At 39.4% G+C, this 7,641-nt stretch overlaps 1 pseudogene; it reads right to left on the reverse strand.

Moving 5' to 3' along the window:
- Nucleotides 1-1,857: 1,857 nt before the first annotated feature.
- The window catches only part of LOC103604553, a 50,020-nt pseudogene continuing 44,236 nt past the window's right edge, over nt 1,858-7,641 (reverse strand).

Here is a 7,641-nt window from a genome sequence, read left to right on the forward strand (position 1 = left end):
CTCTCTCGGGGGTGTGAGTTCCTGTGTTCATTTCAGCATTATTTAATGCCAGGGCTACGCATGTCCCCTATGAGAGACCCATCTGGGCCATACTACATTAGTCCTGTGGTCAATTAGAAAGGGTGAGCCTGGGCTGGGCTGGGTGGCAGTCATGGGGTCAGGAGGGGACGGAGAGAGATGGAGCATGGTGAAGGGACAGCAAGAGGAAGCAGCTGCATTCTGTGGTTGGCCAAAGCTTCCCTCTGGCTCCTCCTGTTCATCTTTATGGAGACACCTGTCCCCACAGTCCTGCCGCCCCGACTCTAGGAAGTTTATCCAAGTGCTGACCCAAGCGTTTACTTCACAGCAAGTTTGAATTTGAGTTCTGTGTTGTAAAACAATACAGGCTATGATTTTTTGATGTTGGTACTATTATTTGAAAATTCACTTGCTTCAATTAATATTAATAATTAAGTCTTATGTTTGACTGCTTTTATAGGTCAGATGTCAAATTTCGCAAAGCAGTGGCTTAACAAGGTCATATTCACTTGGAGACAGAGTTTGCTCTTCCCCCCTTATTGATTTCTCATGTGATTTTAATATTGTGTGTAAATCTTGAATCTTTTGCATAGGTCCCCATCTGTATTCTTTTTTTTTTTTTTGTCTTTTGTCTTTTTCCGTGTCCGGCAACGGACCGCACCCCTCAGCGTTGCGCCCGTACCGGACCGGGGACCGGCAACGGGATTGCAACCCTCGGTGTTGCTCCCGCGCCTCGCTCAGCCAGTGAGCGGGAACCGGTCTGTATGTGGGATCCGAACCCTCGGGCGGGAGCGCCGCCGCGCTTCCCAAGCGGCGCACTTATCCAGTGCGCCACCGGGCTGGCCCCCCATCTGTATTCTTTTTTTTTTTTTTGTCTTTTGTCTTTTTCCGTGTCCGGCAACGGACCGCACCCCTCAGCGTTGCGCCCGTACCGGACCGGGGACCGGCAACGGGATTGCAACCCTCGGTGTTGCTCCCGCGCCTCGCTCAGCCAGTGAGCGGGAACCGGTCTGTATGTGGGATCCGAACCCTCGGGCGGGAGCGCCGCCGCGCTTCCCAAGCGGCGCACTTATCCAGTGCGCCACCGGGCTGGCCCCCCATCTGTATTCTTCTGGGCATAGGAACAGATCTAAAAGACAATCACTGTTCATGATATTATCCCCAATTGGTATAATGACCATTATAAGATTATTTAATTCTAATAATTAGTTAAACTGTTTGCTATTTGCTTTAGAGTTTGGTTATCAAAGTTTATAAACCAGTGGCTTAACAAAGGTAAGAAAATGCCATTTAAAAAAATCTTTTCTCCTTGGCTGTGACATCGATTTGCTGGGAATAACTTATACCCATGACCACAGTGGGCCAGGTGCTGACACTTTCTCTTTAACCACAGAGTCAGAGCAGGACTGGCTTTTGAGAACTGATAGAGATATTGGTGTGATATTCATAAAGTACCTAACACTTCCTAGATCAAGATCTTTCCATAATATGCTGAAGTCATTAATTTTGTATAGAAGAAAAGGCCGTGAAGACAGTGATTTTTAACATCTTTACAGGTTTCTGGCTGGCATATCTTTTTACCTAAATGGTCGTGTAGTCATGTGTAGACAGCTCCATTTATATAACAAAGCTCTTCTGTGACCGCAATTTGCTCCCCTAGTCCTTCCATTCTAATGAACCTCAATCCCCTACTTACTGATACCCTTCTAATGGGTTAAAATCCTAGATCGGTATAAAACTCTATGATTTTCATGTCAGGCCAAGTCGGCACACCTAATTCGAGAAACTGCGTACCTGATGGTTAGTCCTATCCACTGTGTTGGCCGTGGAGGGGTGGTCTCTCGTGTTCTGACGAATTCGAGTGGAGTTCTGCTGCTCAATGGTGGAGGAAGTCGGAATGCAGAACTCTCTGAAGCATCGTTTGAAGTTCTCATCCAGAAAGGCATAAAGGACTGGATTCAGGCAGCTGTTTGTGTAACCTAGAGCAATGCAGAAGTGCCAGGACACAGTCTGGAAGGTAGTTTCTGGGATTGTGATCAAGGCTTTAATGATGACATAAATGTGAATGGGGGTCCAGCAGACAATGAACACAGCCACAACCACCAGCACCATCCTGGTGATTCTTCGCAAGTTCCTGTCCTTTTCTTTGGAGCCGGAGAGCATACGGACACTCTTGAGGCGTAAGATCATCAGTCCATAGCATACTGTGATGATGAGGACAGGCATGACAAAGGCAAAGATGAAAACACAGATCTTCAGCAGGTTTTCCCAATACCATGCTGGGTGAGAGAATGTTAATGTACAATCTATGGAACCTAGAAGAAAAGAATTTTGGGAAAAATTAGCAGCAACATTTAATTATATCATCAGGTATAATTATTGCCTATTTGCTTGCTAACTTAGAGCCTGGACCAGAGCTAACTTAAGACTATTACTACACAAGCCAATAAGGCAAAATTTAAATAAATTGTGAAGAAATGCACCTCCCTACTGGTTTTCAGAGAAAGTTACTTTTTATTTAATTTTTTCTAACTTTCCTGTTTTGCAGTACATTTTGATCAAATTAAGCTTTTGTTCAATGAACAATTATGGACTTCTCACCTTGAGCTGGACCCTCTAGGGGTCTATGCTGATATAAAAAATATAATCATTGTTCAAAGGAGGTTCCAAATAATGGATATTTTCATATCAGTTTTTGATGGGTAGTTCATTATTCTGATATTAGGTCTAGAAAGATAAATGTGTCATGAAGGCTGCCACGTGAAATTTAAAACAAACCTTAAAGTAATACTGTTTGGGTTTAGGCTCTAATTACTCTTGGGAGAGCTATGTCCTTATTTACACACCATTTTGATGAAGGAAGTACAGAGAGATCAGGAGCAAATAGATATAGTCTCTTGAAAATGTTTAGTGGGCTTAAAATTACAGGAAAAAATTCGTATTTCAAAATATTCAAAGGCATTTTTCTAGGAAGAATAACTAAAATTGCAATTTGACTAAGACATTGGACCCGTCCATAAATTCTGCTTGGCTCATGACATCACCCACATATTGAACTATAAGCCCTCCATCCCTCAGGCCTGTAAGATTACTCACCGTTCCTGTATTTTGTTGTTGCCATGAGCATTACAGGCAAACCAATGGCTGAAGAGAGGATCCAGTTGCAGACATTGATAATTTTGGCATTTCGGGGAGTACGGAAATCCAGGGCCTTGACGGGATGGCAGACTGCAATGTAGCGATCAACACTCATGGTGCAGAGGGTGAATATGCTGGTGAACATGTTGTAGTAATCTATGGAGATCACGATCTTGCAAAGGATGGTTCCAAACGGCCATGTTCCCATTAGGTAGTTGACACTCTGGAAGGGCAGGGTACTGGTTGCTAAGGCATCTGCCAGAGCAAGGTTGAAAATATAGATGTTGGTGGCAGTCTTCATTTTGGTGTATCTAGGAAATAAAGGAAGAGCAGTGAGAGAGTCAGTAAAAGACACCAAGATGAAATACAAGTAAGTTTCCATTAACTAAATTATGTAGACTAGTGGAAAGCATTTGAGGTGAGATACAGAACTCTTTTCCAGTACTAGCGTAGCTATTTACAATGATGTGCCTATGGGCTAAGTTCATAATTTCTCTATCTATCAGTTTTCTTACCTGTAAAGTGATTATAATAGCAACCGTGCTGATTTTGAGTTTTTTTTTTTTTTTTTTATGTGCCAGTCACCATGATAGGTGTAATAGATACAGGGAGATCTCAGTCAAGTAGCAGATGCAGAAACTGGATAATAATTATAAATATATAAAATAAAATTTTAGCTATATACATATAGTTTAAATTATCAAACACTATAATAGTGCAAGAGTAAATTTATATGCATGTCTACATATATACATGCATGTACGAACACACAGACTATTACGGGGTCATAGAGATGAGGTGTCTAACAGAGCATAAGGCAAAGGAAGTAGGGGGAGAAAGATATGGAGGGCATCCTAGAAATGCAGATGCCCAAGTTTAATCTAAAAGTATATGTGAAAGTATGAGTTATGTAGTTGGTAGGACTAAGTCATTTCAAGCAGAGAGAGAACAGAAAGAAACCCAATAAGGGCGTAGAGTCAAAATGGCACAAAGTGTGTGCTTGGCACTGCTAAAGGGTAAAATTCTACCAGGGAATGGCAAATGGGTATAATAGGGGAGGAAACGAGAGGCCAGTACACGGAGGAACTCGTATGCCATGGTGAGAAAATCAGACTTTATTCAATCCATGATGGGGAATCTAAGAGTTTAGTTTTAAAAAACTTCTAATAGTTTTATTGAGGTATGTATGATGAATGACACATAATTAAGGTGTACGATTTGATAAGTCTAGACATATGCATATACCTGTAAAACCATCACCATGATCAAGATCAGCGATTGGCAAATTCTGGCCTGTAGACCCATTTGGGCCACACTGCCTATTTTTGTGAAGTTTTATTGGAGCACAGCCACATCTTTTCATTTACATCTTATCTGTAGGTGTTTTGATGCTATAATGGTAGAGCTGTGTAGTTGCAACAGAGATCCTATGGCCTGCAAAGCCTAAAATATTTGCTATCTTGCCCTTCACAGAAACAAAACACAAACTTAGATGAAGATAGTTAACATATCAGTTAACCCCAAAAGTTTCCTTGTGCAGTTCTATAATCTTTCCCTATTGCCCTTCCTTACCTCAACCCCCACAATCCCACTGTTCCCCAGGCAATCACAAATTTGATTTACTTTCTGTCCTTATAGATTGGTTTGTATTTTCTAAAATTTTATACAAATAGGATAAGTCAGTATATGTACTCTTTTTTTGTAAACTTCTTTCACTCAGAGTAATTATTTTGAGATTCATCCATATGGTTGCATGTGTCGAAAATTCATTCCTTTTTGTTGCCAAGTAGTATTGCATTGTATAGTTATACCACTCTTTATTTATGCATTCACCTATTAATGGAAATTGCATACAGTTTTTGACTATTACAAATTGACTGTTATGAACATTTATGTGTAAGTCTTTATATGAACATATCCTTTTCTTTCTCCTGGGTAAGCATCTAGGAGTGTTATATGTCTTCAGCATCTGCAAAAATTAGAATTAACAAGTAGAAGAGATAAGTAGCTACACTTACAATAATATATTACATATGATACTGGAAGTATACCTTGCAAATAGTGAACATCTATTGTCTTTCTGTTTCTCATGTATTTACCCTAATTTAGTAATAGTACCTCATTTTCATTCTGGGGAACCACTCATTTCCCATTCTTAGTCCATGTGCTTTGCAATGGGTTTTATTACTAGTTGAGGGCATAAAGATGTTAAGTGATTGGGGCCACAGTGAATGGCCAGGTATGCTCTCATGTTTCAGCTAGAGTCAATGAGATTTTTTTTAGGGACTTCTGTAGAAATCATATATTTGATTTCCCACAGGACCCAAATCTGAGAGGATGTGTGGTATGTAGTTGCTGGGAGAGCCTGTCTCAAAATGGAGCCAAACCAGAAGGTGTGGATTTCTAAGAGTGAGAGAGAATCCATAACTGAATCCAGGTCTTCTTTCGACTTTTTATCTACATGGTGCAATCAATTCTCTTAAACTTCAGCTTGTATTTACTGTTTTTCAGTCACATGAGGTTAAGAGTCGAACTCATTCAGTCCAAAATGGTTGTTGGTTGGAGGAAATGGTATTATAGACCCATTTAGGTAGGGCCTTAATTCAGTGTTGCAGGGAAGTGTTTTGGTTTCAGTAAACACCAGGAAGCTGATTTCATGAACTTCTTTTGGGACAACAGGTTGGAATTGTTTAGTGAGTGCTAAAATTCTGATTCCTGATTCTAGTATGCAATCCTTGCAAAGGTTGCATTACACCCAGAAAGGCTCCCCATTTTCATATTTTGGAGCTTTTTTAACCTGCTTTAGAAGGTTTACTTTTTTAAAGGATTTTAAAAGGAAAAGATAGAGAAAGCCATTTAACCTGAAGAGATAAACCACTGTGATTTCAGTGAGGACTCTAAACATGGCAAACCTAAAAAGATAATTTAGACAAAGTACAAGAAACAAGCACAAACCAAAATTAAAACCGAGTTAAAGCTTTTTGAGTAACTAACCTAGATACTCAAGAAGTTTTAAATTTTTGATGTTGTTTATAAGCAGAAGTGTCTCCCCCAAAGCAGAAAAACAGCTTTTGCTAGGTACACCACTGATTACAGTTATGCATGGTCTGAAGGCACATTTGATAGCATTAGTCACTCTCCTACCCAGCAGACCTCACATTTCACCTCTTATCTTTAATAGAGTGTTTTATGTTAAATAATTGGGTTCTTTACAGCTAGTTTTCNACCTCTTATCTTTAATAGAGTGTTTTATGTTAAATAATTGGGTTCTTTACAGCTAGTTTTCTGACTCATACTTCTAACCTTTTCTTCAGGCTTATCTTAGCACTAAATATTTATAATCATTTTCTCCCCTGGAATGCAGTGTTTATGAAAAAAAATTAGGTTAGTGTCATACATCACAAAAAGAAAAGTGAGGTAATACATGTGTTAACTAGCTTGATTTATTTATTCCATAATGCATATATATTTCAAAATATAATGTCATGTACACAATAACTATATAATTTTATCTGTCAATTAAAAAATAATTTAAAAAGTGAATATCTATCAAAACTATTTCAATGGGCATTTTACAGGAACAGTATTTTTTAATTTTTCTCAGTTTATCCAAAGTCTTCCTCTAAAGATAGCCAGCATTCTTATCCCAATTACTCATGCTTTGAATACCAGCAACATATCATAAGAAATTCAGCAATTTTCTAAATATGCGAAACAGACTTATTCAAGACTAATGATTTGGGAATTCTAATTGCCTCCAGCACATACCCAAAGGCTTTAATCTGAAGAGGTAATCTGATGAGAAAAAGGGAAATGTAACCCATCAGACACAAGCTTTCATTCTGATGTGGTGGTATGAATGTTGCCCCAGCAAAGTAAAATGAATGATTAGGCTTGCTTGGTAAGCCATGCACAGGTGTGTACAAACCAGAGTTACCAAAGGAGCCAAGTTGCTGAGCTGGAGGATTGTCTTAGTTGTTCAGACCCCATCTGAGTGGGTCTGAGTAGAACTCCTGGGTATTAAATCACAATCCTTTCTTATCCTTTATGCCTATTGCTTATTACTGTGCCATAAATGTGTTTAGAGGCAAAGTGGGCCAAGTGAGCTGGGGAAGAAAGTGAACTGACATGTCCTTAGGGCATCTCATCTGGACTCACAGGCCCTCCTGACATTGACTATCACTGAACTGGGTCTTCTCTACGCAATGCCTAAGCTATTTTTTCTAATTTTCCGATTGAAATTTTTGTAGTTGGTATTTCTTTAGATTTGTGCCAGGAAATTAAGTAGCATGAATCTGAATGAATTACCATGCAGTTCTTTTTTTATTTTTATTTTTTAAAAATTGTGTCAGTCTCAGAACCTTCAATATTTGAGCCAGTACAGTGATTTTACAGAGCTTCTGGATACCGTATTGGGGAAGTGGAATTACGAAGGCCGTTTTGTTGGCAGCTCTCCTATTTTCCTATGTTGCGTACATATCTTTT

Source organism: Galeopterus variegatus, unplaced genomic scaffold, assembly GCF_000696425.1.
Source record: "Galeopterus variegatus unplaced genomic scaffold, G_variegatus-3.0.2 Scaffold5224, whole genome shotgun sequence".
Taxonomy (NCBI): Eukaryota; Metazoa; Chordata; class Mammalia; order Dermoptera; family Cynocephalidae; genus Galeopterus; species Galeopterus variegatus.